The 13,351-nt window shown below is 38.1% G+C and overlaps 1 long non-coding RNA gene across 1 annotated transcript; it reads right to left on the bottom strand.

Annotated features, from left to right (window-relative positions):
• Positions 1 to 204: 204 nt before the first annotated feature.
• LOC143690278 (uncharacterized) lies at positions 205 to 3,462 on the bottom strand. Its single transcript, XR_013179099.1, has 2 exons — positions 3,363 to 3,462; positions 205 to 426 (listed from the first exon to the last, which is right to left on the bottom strand). It is a non-coding gene; the product is annotated as an uncharacterized LOC143690278 (long non-coding RNA).
• Positions 3,463 to 13,351: the final 9,889 nt, after the last annotated feature.

Genomic DNA, 13,351 nt, shown 5'->3' with positions numbered 1-13,351 from the left:
TAGAATGAAGGCTCTTTGCCTGGGACCTGCTTATTCAATGACATTTGAGTCCTTATCTGCATTTGGATCAATAAGATATCCAGATAGCATCATCTAACCACCAAATAAGACCTCAGAAATCATACTTTTCCTTTAGAATGGAGAAACTCTATGGTATATGTTAATTCTTTTTGTAAGTAATTGTAGGCAAATTTTGACATTCACCTGTTTTGCCACAGCTACCACTTTGTTTATTTAAAACCTTCTCTGGTTGCATTTCTGTTATTTGGAATTCAGTCACTGAGAAGAGATCTGCCACATCTAATTCCTGGTAGGCAGGCAGCTAAATCCAGCAGAAGATGTGCTCATTGTAAATTCTTATCCACCACAATTACTTCAACTTAAGAAAACGAGATCCTTCAAAACTTGAATTATCTTCTTCATTATCTACAATGCAAATTAAAGTAAAAATTTAATTGAAAAGGGTATCTTCCATAGGAAAAAAACCTGAAGGAAAATTACCTCAATAATAGTATGTTTTATTAAAATTCCATTGTCACACTGCTTATCAAATTTCTTCCATGCTTAAAATCTTTCAATGGCTTGACTTTCTTTCTCTCATGTCCATAATGCCCAGCATAATTTAATCCCTGTTTATCTCTGCAAATACACATTGCTCTACATCCCCCCTTGCTTTCTTTTCTGCAGCCATATAAGTCTTCATTCAACTTCCCCTAAAAGGCTAAATCTATTCTTACCCCAGAGTCTTTGCACATACTTGGGGAGTCTGGCCCCTCATCCCACCCCAACCCTTTACTACTTTTCCATTACCCATTGGTCATGTCCCATCTCCCCATATTTATCCTTTATAGTACATATCATAATAGCTATTAGCTCACTATTGAAGTGCTATCTGTCTCCCTGCTGGGTTCAGATTTTCATGAGAATAGATACTTTATCCTTCTTATTCACCACTCTATCCTCTGCCCCTAACAGAAAGTAGACAGTGGATACCCAATAAATGTTGATTGACTTATGGAATAAATATTATACATTTCAGTGAAACCTATAAAGTTATCAAATTATGCATGTTACAGCTTTTTCCTTGCTTACCCAAAATTATTATGGTTCTTCCCTGAAGCTAGCACTCAGAATAGTTAATGTCAAAAGTCATTTTTTTTTTAGGTCCCAAAGGAAATGATTACTGTAACTGGTTCTAGTGGGCAGAACTGCCTTAACCCTTACTTGCCTAAGATGAAAGTACCTAGTCTTTTCATTAAAATTCCTTGCCTCCCTGTCAATTCCAAGTGCAATTCTTTCCTCCCCACCTCACCAAGCCTGTGGAGGATGAAATATCACTTTACAAAGTTGAATGGTTTATCTTTCCTTATCTTTAAACATGAAAATACCATCAACTGAAAAACTGGTCCTTATCAAATCCTTATCCACTTTCCCTCTTTTATTCCTGATACCTAGCTGTGAACTCACAAATGTAACTCTAGTGTCCCACCAAAAGTTGGAGACCAAGAGCTGAAACTACTCTGCAATTGTCCAAATTATAATGAACATCAGATAAAAGGTTTGCTATCTCCTGTTCTCTATTTTCAGGAGCCATAAATAACCCAGCACAAGCAGAGCCACCCACTACAAGGAAAAAAAAATGCATTCTGGAAGTTTGAATAGGGGGAGAACAATCTTGCAGCTCTGGTAATATAAGTGGACGTTACATAAATTTTCTTCTTAGCAAGCCAAGTTGACCAGAGCATCATGACCAGCCAAGTCTCCACTTGAGCCTTGAATTTCCCCCCAAAATATCTACTCTACCATGCTGTCATTCACTATCCATGGTATCATTGGCATTAAAATAGAGGTGAATTAATCATTTCTGTGTTTGTGAATCATTTTAAAAATAACTCACATGATAATCAGATAACTCTAAAACTGGCCTGCCCTGAGATTTAAGGGACAAAGACCCTTTCAAATAAATAAAAGGGAAAAGACATTCTGCCTGCCCAAAGAAAGATATGTTGATTCTGATTTCTTTTGAGCTGTAGTGTAATCAAATCAAATCAATAGCACAGGTGCCCTCCTTTGCTAGCTTTGGAGAGGGTTAGGTCTGGGGGCAGTACAGTTTACATGGGATTAGTTGCCAAAATGTGAACATGGACTTGGCTCCACTCCTCTTACAAAAGCATGGAAAGTCTCATCACCATGGCGATTAAGTTAAACTTGATTCAATAATTTAAGCTATGACTACCCAGAATAAAGCAGAGTTAAAATACAGTGATTTTGATTAATGTAACTCTTGCCCCCCAGCCCCAGTCCCTTCTCACTCCTTAACACACACATATATGCATGCATGCGTGCGCGCGCGCGCACACACACACACACACACACACACAGTGACCTCATGAACTCATATTGAAATGCAGCTCAGACCTCTCCTACCTCTGAAGTCCTTCCTGACTCCACCCCCTTCCTCCAGCTGTAGTTAGATGCTCTTCCTCTGTGTTCCCCTTGAACCCCATGCTTACCTCTATCATTAGACTTACAATTTATGTTTAATTGTGTGATTGCTTTTTACCTTAAAAAAAACAAAAACAAAACAGGAGCAGATTAGTGGCAGGATTGTTATTTTACTCATGTTTATATCCCCAGCATCCAGTTCTGTTCCTGGTCAAAAATTATTCGATAAAAGAATGAACTAAGGAGTTAAACTAAAAGATTTACTTTGGCATCACAAAATAGTAATGAGGCAACTAACTTCAAAGAGAAGATATATCCTCTTACTCTTATCTTGAAATCTAGAACCTGAAAGTACAACCTCAGATTTCCAGGACTGCCCTCAGAAATAGCACATTTCCTGAGGAGCACTGCAGTTGGCTATAACCAATGGTGACTTAAAAATTAAGGAGAAAATTATTTTATTCATAGTATTGCTTCCACTTCAACTTTAATATTTTGACAATTCTATCACTTCCCTTTAATCCTCCCATGGGGGCTGCACCCTAGTATCCACTCAACTTCTCATATCAGGAAGGCAGAGCCTGCAATTCTTCCTACAGCTCTTTCCAGGCCCCTGATCTACCATCTTTATCACTTCCTTAAAGCCTTCCATCCACTGAGATTGCTTTCTTATCGTTGCCCTGTACTGTCTAACAATATCCAGTGCATCCACCCACATTTTCTGCTGACTTTGGCATTTGGTTCCTAATTTTCTCTTTCTCTAGACTCCAGAAATCATCCTTGTTCTAGTTTGCTAGCCTCTGGAATGCAATATACCAGAGATGGATTGGCTTTCAATAAAAGAGGACTTATTTAGTTAAAAATGTATAATTCTTCAGAGGAAAGGCAGTTAACTTTCAACTGAGGTTCTTTCTTACATGGGAAGGCACAGGGTGATCTCTGCTGGTCTTCTCTCCAGGCCTCTAGATTCCAACTTTTCCCAGGGTGATTTCTTTCTGCATCTTCAAAGGCCTGGTCTGAGCTGCAAGTGCTGAGATGAGGCGTGCTGAGCTGCTTGGGCTGTGTTACGTTGCACTCTCTCATTTAAGCACCAGCCAATTAAATCAAACATCATTCATTGCAGCAGGTACACCTCCAAGCTGACTGCAGATGTAATCAGCAATAGATGAAGTTCACATGCCATTGGCTCATGTCCACAGCAATAAAAATAGGCACCTTCACCTAGCCAAGTTGACACCTGAACCTAACTACAACAATCATAAACAATTCCACTACCCACACTGGGAAGTCATCTAAGTCTCTAATTCCTTGACCTCCTGTGCTTCCATGTCTTATATCCATCACCAAACTTGATTCTTCAGTTTACTATTTCCCCATAGCTCTTTCCCCTGGGGTGCTGATGAGGAAAACAGGGAGATGGTTGGAACCATGTGTTTCTTGTGGCTTGGGAAAGAAATTGGCTGTAGGCCACATAACAAGGGAAATTGGTAACTGTTCTTGGGCAAGGGGAAGCAAGACTGGGTCCAGAATATCAAATACAATGAAGGAAGGTAAACTAATATGACAAGTAAAAATGTAGAAAAATGTGTAGATAGAAATAGTCACAGTCATTAGCCCTCTCTCAGACTCCTAAAGGACCCTGTAATTGTCAGTTTGTTTTCTCATTCCTGTCCTCACCCTTACTCCTACCTTTGGAGACAAGCCTAAATCTGCCAGATTCATTCCTACACTTTTGTGTTGTAGAATGGAAGGAAAGGGCTGGGGAGTCAGGAGCATGGAGGGACTAGCCAAAGGTAAAGTGAGGAGGAGGAGGAGGGATAAGAACTGGGACCTGCAGGTCTGGAGTGAGAGAAAGGAGTGGTGGGGGTGAGAAATGAAAGGCTTCAACAACAGTTTAAAAGAGAATGGTGGGGGTGGGGTGGCAGGAAGAAAAAGACAATTCAAAAATTGGATTATTTATGTCTTTCAAGGAACACAAATGGAAGTCCTAATTGTGTGTGCATGTGTGTATTTATCTGTACTTTACTTTGGGCCTGAACCACATAAGTCTCAACTGAATAATTCTAGAATCCAACATGAACAATTAGCACTAGATGGTAGGCCAGATTGAGCAAGGACATTTAGGATGCAAAGTTTTCATGGACTGGTAGTGACCAACTTCTGACTGAGCAGAGAGCTGAAGAGGCACAGAACCAAGTTGGGCAACTTTGACCTCCTCCGGCTGGTTTGCAGAGTGCCAGTAGCTAACCCTGGATCAACCCAACTATTTTTTTCTGAGGGCCAGCTGCAAAACTACAAAATACAATTGAAGAAAATTGTCTCTAAAACAAATTTATGATTTTCAAGCTCAGCTAGACCATCAGTGTGTTCAGCAATTCTTTTAGTTACACTTGGTAGTTTCCCTTTCCCATATGTGCTGGTTTGAAATGATGTACGGACCCTAGAAAAGCCATGTTTTAATCCTAATCCCATTTTGTAAAGGCAGCCATTTCTTCTAAACCTTATTCAGTATTGAATGCTTGAAACTTTAATTAGATCATCTCCCTGGAGATGTGATTTAATCAAGAGTGGTTGTTAAACTGGATTAGCTAGAGGCATGTCTCCACCCATTTGGGGGATCTTGAGAAGTTTCTGGAGTCCTATAAAAGAGGAAACATTTTGGAGAATGAAAGAGATTCAGAGAGAGCAAAGCAGAACAACATAGCCATGAGAAGCAGAGTCCACCAGCAAGTGACCTTTGGAGATGAAGAAGGAAAATGCCTCCTAGGGAGCTTCATGAAACAGGAAGCCAGGAGAAGAAGCTAGCAGATGACATCATGTTCGCCATGTGCCCTTCCAGATGAGAGAAGAACCCTGACCATATTGCCTTTCCAGATAAGAGAGAAACTCCGACTGTGTTCTCCATATACCCTTCCACTTGAGAGAGAAACCTTGAACTTCATCAGCCTTCTTGAACCAAGACATCTTTCCCTGGATGCCTTAGATTGGACATTTCTATAGACTTGTTTTAATTAGGACATTTTCTCAGCCTTAGAACTGTAAACTAGCAACTTATTAAATTCCCCTTTAGAAAAGCCATTCCGGTTCTGTTATATCACATTCTGGCAGCTAGCAAATGAGAGCACCATGCCCAATAGCAGTTGTGCCAAATTTGATCCTTCTTTTGTAGAGCTCCAATTCTGTTCACACTATTCATTCATGCACATATTCAACGACTAGTGATTAAACCTCTATTAAATTCCAGGCACTCCTATAATGGTTTCTAGAAGACAAAAATTAATCACAACATTGTTGAAGCTCTTCTCATCAAAAAGGTGGAGTTTATTTCCCTGACACTCAAATCCGATTTGGCTGTCTAATTAGCTTTGGCCAATAAAATGCAGCAGAAATGATACTGTACTATTTTCAAGGGAGGCTTCAATAGTCTCTGCAGCCTCTTCTCACCCTGTTGGAAGCCTGAGATCATCATGCTTTAGAAAGCCCCAATCTAGCTTCCTTGAGAATGAAAGAATAATAGAGACACCCAGCTAATTTCAATGAGTAATTGTAGCTGAGTCCAACTACAAACTACTGTGCCAAATGAATGCAGATACTTGAGGAACCCAAAGGAATAGGAGACCAACCCACAGAATTAACTGTCACAGGTTTATTATGCATAATTTCCCTCCTATACTGTGAGCTGTTTTCCTAGTTCATTAGCCATGCAATCCCTCAACTTCCCTACTCTTTACTTCTAGACTTGCATACTAATCAAGATAACTTCTGCTATTACCGAAAAACACTAAAATCTCAGTAGTTTTACCCAGTAGCAATGTATTTCTTACTCTTATAAATCTAATCCACTGCAGATTGGATTTTCTGGACTGTTGTATTCAATCTCTTAGCGATACAGGCTTCTTCCATTTTTATCTCTATATTCTCTAAGCCCTCAGAGTCCCTTTCATTCAGCCATCAAATTTGAGGAAAAGGGAGGGCAATTAGTTAAGAGGAACATGTGAAAAATTGTTAAGAACCAGGAAGTGAAATATAATACTTCTGCTCACCTTACATTGTCTATAATTCAGTCAAATGGCCACACTTAACTGCAAGGGAGAATGGCAAATAGTGTCTATTTACCTAGGAAGGACAAAAAATAGGTTTCAGTGAAAACATAATGTCTTTGAAGCTCTCTACCCATTCTGGTCACCAAATGGATGTTGTATTAGTTTGTAAAAGCTGCCAGAATGCAATATACCAGAATTGGAATGACTTTTAAAAAGGGGGATTTAATAATTTGCAAGTTTACAGTTCTAACGCCCTGAAAATGTCCAAATTAAGGCACCAACAACAGGTTACCTTCACTCAAGAAACGCCAGTGAAGTTTGGAGTTTCTCTCTCAGCTGGAAGGGCACATGGTGACATCTGCTAGCTTTCTCTTCCAGCTTCTTGTTTTATGAAGCTCCCCCAGGGGCATTTTCCTTCTTCATCTCCAAAGGTCTCTGGCTGTGTGGACTTTCTTGGTTCTGGTGGCCCTAAAGCTTTTTTGAAAATAGTTCCCTCTTAAAGGAGTCCAGTAAGAAACCACACCTTGAATGGGTAGAGACACATCTCTATGGAAAGCATCTGATAAAAAATTACCACCCACAATTGGGTTGCTCATATCTCCACAGAAGGAATTTAAAAGATTCCACCCAGCAATATTGACTGAGAATTAAAGGAAATGGCTTTTCTGGGTACATAATAGCTTCAAACCAGCACAGATGTTCTCCCACACATTAACTCTCTCCCTAGGGGTAATAACCCACCAGTCCATCCAATCACTCTCTTCTGCTCAAAGTCTAAGATTCCCGGGTAATGTGCAGTTCTCAGGTCTGGATAGGACTTTTCATGAGCCAGCAATTTATAAAGTAAAAAGCCAATCACTGAATGCTAGAATAGGAAGGAGATGGTTGTAGTGAAAATTCATATTTATGAAAGGAAAGAGTGGGGCAAAAGAGCAGTCATTCTGAATTCAGTCAGTCAGAATTCAGACATTCAAAATTCTTCTGGGTGAACTTCCTAGATTAAACACTGATTCTACTCTCTGAGAACTCTCACTTATTCCTCTCCATTGACCCTAACTCCACTTGTTCTGGAATATTCTTCCTTGTCTATTATCTTTCACATCTGAAATGAACTTTTTGGAACACACTCTCCTTGAGGATTTTTCAGCTTTATAGACATTTCTTGCTAAGGTAAACTTTGGGAACCAGCATTTATATTAAGGCTTGAAAATTCAACAGCTTTAATTTTTCATATTGCCTCATGGAATATTGGTACTATAATTCCTTCATAAGCTTAGTAGGCTTCTGACCTATATCTGCCGCTGGCCAGTTATAGTTACCAGCAATACAATGCTTCTTCTCCCATATAATTTTCCAGCCTACATATTTCTTTGCTTTTGTGGTGTTCTTTTGCTTGTTTGTTTGTTTGTTTGCTACCTTGCTATCTTGTTCTTCTTGCTCACACACCTATCTTGAGGTTATGTGAAATAAAAAAAAGTTCCTTAAACAGAGCTTACTACAAGGCTGAGTTGCTTATTTAACTGAGAAGTCTTATTGGACCTCTGCTACTCAGATTCTTTCTCAATCCTCTCTCTCACTATTTGAGATCCAAAACACTTGGCTCTCCGAATTCCCATACAATCTCTCGTCTTTCACCATTTCTTTCTATATCTGCTTCAAAATCAACTCATTTTTGCTTTCCTTCATCTCCTCAGGGCAGCTAAAATAGCCAAAACATTCTCACTCTGAGCCTGTACAACTTACTCTAGTCAAAACAAAGGCCAAGCACTTCCAAATCTAGCTCCAACGTGCTTTTCTGTCTCACACTACCCTGCCATTCATCGCATTCACCAACCCCAAGTGGGGCCCAGTCCTGGGACTGCTCACCATTTCCCAGAAATGACATTCACTTTTACACCATACTTTGCTTTTGCTCAGCTCTGATAATTAAAAACCCTGTAACTTCAAGTAGCTGCTTACATATACCTTCTGTGAAATGGTCCACAACCTTATCCCATTCCCTCAATCAGAAATAGTTTCTTCTTCCTGTTGGTGCTGGTTTGAAGCTGTTTTTTAACCCCAGAAAAGACCATATTCTTTAATCCATTCCTGTGGGGGAAAACCTATGGTGGGTGGGACCTTTGGATTAGATTGCTTCCATTGAGATGTGACCCACCCAATTCAAAGTGGGTCTTAATCCTTTACCAAAGTCCTGTAGGAGGATAAGAGAACTCACAGAAGGAGAATAGCCCTGGAGATGCTAAGAGAGAACACACAGGTGCTCAGAGAGAAAGCCACTGGACTTAGAACCTCAGAGCAAAGGAGCAGCAAATGCAGACCATGTGCCTTCCCATGTGACAGAGGTGTTCCAGATGTCAGCGACCTGTCTTCAGAGTCCTGGTATCATCCTTTTGATACCTTAATTTAGACATTTTTATGGTCTAAGAACAGCAAATTGCAGGTTAATAAATCCCCATTGTTAAAAGCTAACTCATTTCTGGTATGTTGCATCCAGGCAGCTTTAGCAAACTGAAATACTATTATTCCAGAACAATTTGTTTCTATTCAAAGTGAAATAAAACATTATATTATATTATAGTTAATATATTTCTTTTTGTCCCCCAGTCCAACTTTTGACCACAAATTTCTAAAAAATAAGGACTTGGAGTGACAGATCTCTGTATCCCTGATATGTAGCATAGAATATAGTGGTATCTTAATGTTTCCTAAAATTAAATATGTACGTACAAAACCAATAGCACTCTAGCCGGTTAGTAATTCTGTCCCCATACCTCCCTGGTCACCATGGACAAATCAAGGATACAACCATTTACCTTAACAGTTAACACAACAAAAATGGCAAAGCCAACCATGGGACAATCAGATCATTTTATACTGAGAAAACCATTCTAATTTCTTTTACAGCCTTAAAAGAAAGTTGATCCTAACAATATGTAGATGACCTAAAAGAGCTAATGCATTCTTCTTGAAAGACTAGGCACTTTCCTTCTTGCCACCAAGACAAGACTCATTATTTAATTTTGGTCATCTGTCTTCAAGTACATATAAAAACAGACTGTTAAAATAAAAGGACAATATTTGGAAGCTGTTTAGAATCACCTTATTTAAATGCATTTAATCTTGGAAATGTGATGCATTTTCAATGCATGAAATAATTTAAAATGCAGAGAAACATAGAAAAATGGATATCATTAGAAGAGTCTAGTTCACATTGCTTTATATTTCTGCTCAAAACATGAGGTTTTTGAAGAATATATAATCTTAATTTGTGAAGATTAGAGATATGTATGTGACAGATTTTATAAGGCACTTTTATGTTTTCTACTCATTTATTTTGAGGATATCTTGAATTTTAAGCATTTTACGTGTGCTTTTTTGGTGTGTTTTATTTTTTTCACAGAGACATAGAGCTAGAAGGACCCTCAAAAGCATGCAACCCGACTGTTTTATTTTATTGACATTCAAAAAACTGAAGGAACTTCCACAGGTTTATACAACAAGAAAATTAATGAGATTAATGACCAGGTTTCCTGAGTCCACTAAAAATGGAAGTGGCCTGGTAAAATTAAAATTTACCAATAACTTGTTAGGATCTTTGAATTCCAGTCCCAACTCAATTCAATTAAGCAAATTTTCACTTCCTAAGAAACTGGAGGGAAATAAAATTTTGCTTTCCTAAACCAGCAGAGCATGATATCAAATAAATAGTTATCATAATTCTACCAAAGAATCTACCCCTTAAAAAATTCCTGTTCTTAGTCAATCAAACTAAAGATGTACTAGTTTACTAAAGATGTATTTCAACACTTTTCATATATTTGAATATATATATATTTAGTAGCCTAGATTAACTGGGAAATGCTTCCTTAACTAATGTGTATGCCAAATCAACAATGAAAACCTTACTATGCCTGATACATCCCTCAGATGTAGCAATCAGTTTTTGCTTGGTGATTTAATCGCTTCCTTCCATTTAATTACTTTGAGGATTAACTGTGGGCAAATGTATTTCAATAATATGCCAACTCTACAAAGAACAGGAAGCTTTCCTTGCATTCCCATGGGAAATTTAGTACTTCCGACTATAACCCTCTGCATTACAGCTCTCATGTTTCTTTTAGCCCTTAAGCCATGTGTGTCACCTTGCTTGTTTGAGTTTAAGAAAATGTCATGGGATACACTGTTTGGATGCTAACATTTGTACACAGTTTCTGGCGGGAGTAAAAATGGCTCTCCTTAATCCAGGCCATACAGGAAGCTATCTCTTTCCAAATCAAGTCATTACTGCTTAAACAAGCAAATGCTGCAGCCAAAACAAAAATTAATTTGCAAAAAGGGGAGGCATTTTCCCAAACACTCCAGCAGTCACTGGGGAAAGATATTTTTACAGATCTAATGTTTGAGAGTATTACAGTATTAGGTTAGGTTGATCCTGTTTTTCCAGTTGGATTTATTTTATTTGAGAGTCAAGGTAACTAATAGTATTGAATACTATTAGCAAGGTTTCCATACCAGAGTATGTATTTTTCCTTCTAAATATGAAGCATAGAAATCTATCCAGTGACCTTCACTTGACCTCTTAGCCACTTATATCTGGGTATCTTCCAACTAGCTGTAATGCTCTGACAGTGGTTTCCAAACCTTGTTGCACATTAGCATCAACTCAAGAGCTTTTCAAAATCCCAATGCTGAGGATGGCAACGGCAGCTTGGTGGCAAAATTTTTGCCTGCCATGCTGGAGACCCAATTCCCAGAGCCCATCCATGGCAAAAAAAAAAAAAAACCCAGTGCTAAAATTGCACCCCTTCCCAATTAAATCAGAATATCTGGGGGTGGGAGCCCTCAGCATTTTTAGGTGATTGCAATGTACAGCAAAGTTGGGAACCACTGTTCTGTGACATTTCTGTTTCATATTGCTTTCTAGTAGAAAGACTCTCAGAATGAAGAAGGGAATTCTCTTCACTGCTGCCTGACATAGAGGTTTATAAAATCAAGAAATCTTTAAGACATATATTTTATTTTAGTAATATGTTTATTAAAATAGAGGCTAATTAACATTATTAAAAGCTATGAAATAGTCTGTACACCTTGATCTACCTATTCCAATTCTCCCAATCAATATTAAAGAGATAATCCAAGATGTGAAGATAAACATACAAATATGTCCTTAGCACCGTTAATTATAATCATAAAATATTTAAACACATTGTCCTATCAAGAAGTTATAATTTAATAAATTATGAAATAGCCATATGAAGTGATTTCCATTACATAAGAAAATCCTTCCCACCCCTCTCTCTGTATATATATGTATCTATATAGATAAATAAAAAGATGTTCTTAGCCAAAATTTGTTTAAAATTATATACATGGGCATATATGAGACAAGTTTGAGTTCATACTTTAAGCTAGAAATAGTGTTTTCTCTGCACAGGGTAGTGAGGCTGGGTGAATTGAAGGGAGACTCTCTCTTTGTATTGCATTGTTTATGCCAGTTTGAAAGGATGTATGTACCCTAGAAAAGCCATGTTTTCATCTCAATCTTCTTTTGTAAAGGCAGCCATTTCTTCTAATCCCTATTCAGTACTGTACATTTGAAACTCTAATTAGATCATCTCCTGGAGATGTGACTTAATCAAGAGTGGTTGTTAAACTGGATTAGGTGGAGACAGGTCTCCACCCATTCCAGGTGGGTCTTGATTAGTTTACTGGAATCTTATAAAAGAGGAAACATTTTGGAGAAAGTGAGAGATTCAGAAAGAGCAAAGAAGAATGACATAGCCACGAGAAGCAGAGAGTCCACCAGCTAGCAACCTTTGGAAATAAAGAAGGAAAACACCTCCCAGGGAAGTTCATGAAAAAGGAAGCCAGGAGAGAAAGCTAGCAGATGATGCCATACTTGCCACATGCCTTTCCAGATGTGAGAGAAATCCTGACTGTATTTGCCATGTGTCTTCTCACTTGAGAGAGAAACCTTGAGCTTTGTCAGCCTTCTTGAACCAAGGCATCTCTCCCTGGATGCCTTAGATTGGACAATTCTATAGACTTGTTTTAATTGGGACATTTTCTCGGCCTTAGACCTGTAAACTAGCAACTTATTAAATTCCCCTTTAGAAAAGCTGTCCTGTTTCTGGTGTATTGCATTTAGGCAGCTAACAAACTAGAACATTGTCCTTCTTTATTGTTTACATTTTTGCAAATATTATTTTGCATTATAAAAATTTAAAAATAAACCAAATTAAAACAAGCGAGAAAAGAGCCCACTAAAATGTAAACAGTGAGTCTGTCTGATTTATTATATTCTTTTTAGCTTCTGTTATATTTTTTCTTTTTTCTTTTTAACTAAGCATCATATCATATAATAAATAAAAAGTATACATTGCAATTTTAAAAAGAAGAGGAAAGAAAAGATCTCAAACTGAAGAGATCTCAGAACATTACATTTGTTCACAACTCTGACGCTTGAATGTTCTTCACATGGGAAAAATCATAATTAAGATAAGTGCCTACCACAAATGGGAAGTGTGTGTGTGTGTGTGTGTGTGTGTGTGTGTAAATTACACCACAGTGTTTTAGCCAGGAAAATAAATGGGGAGCAATGCCTATATGATATCAGAGGTTGAAAATAAGGGGAGAGCAGCAGACAAGAAAGGGGGTGGGAGAACATAATAAAGGAGTCCAAGAAGAACCTACCAGCATAATGTCTATCAAGGACATGCAATTTTGAAGGTTTTCAACAAGGCTCGCCTTAAGGCAGTAAAAGACCATCAGTTTGTGAATTTATGTAAAATTTGAAAATGAGAACTGATAAAATTAGTTGATAAGTCAAACCCTGCAGTCTATAGTAGAGATTTGGAAGACTT

This window comes from Tamandua tetradactyla, chromosome 7, assembly GCF_023851605.1.
Source record: "Tamandua tetradactyla isolate mTamTet1 chromosome 7, mTamTet1.pri, whole genome shotgun sequence".
Lineage (NCBI taxonomy): Eukaryota > Metazoa > Chordata > Mammalia > Pilosa > Myrmecophagidae > Tamandua > Tamandua tetradactyla.
The sequence above is the reverse complement of the archived record's forward strand: the minus strand, read 5'-3'. Positions and strand labels throughout refer to the sequence as shown.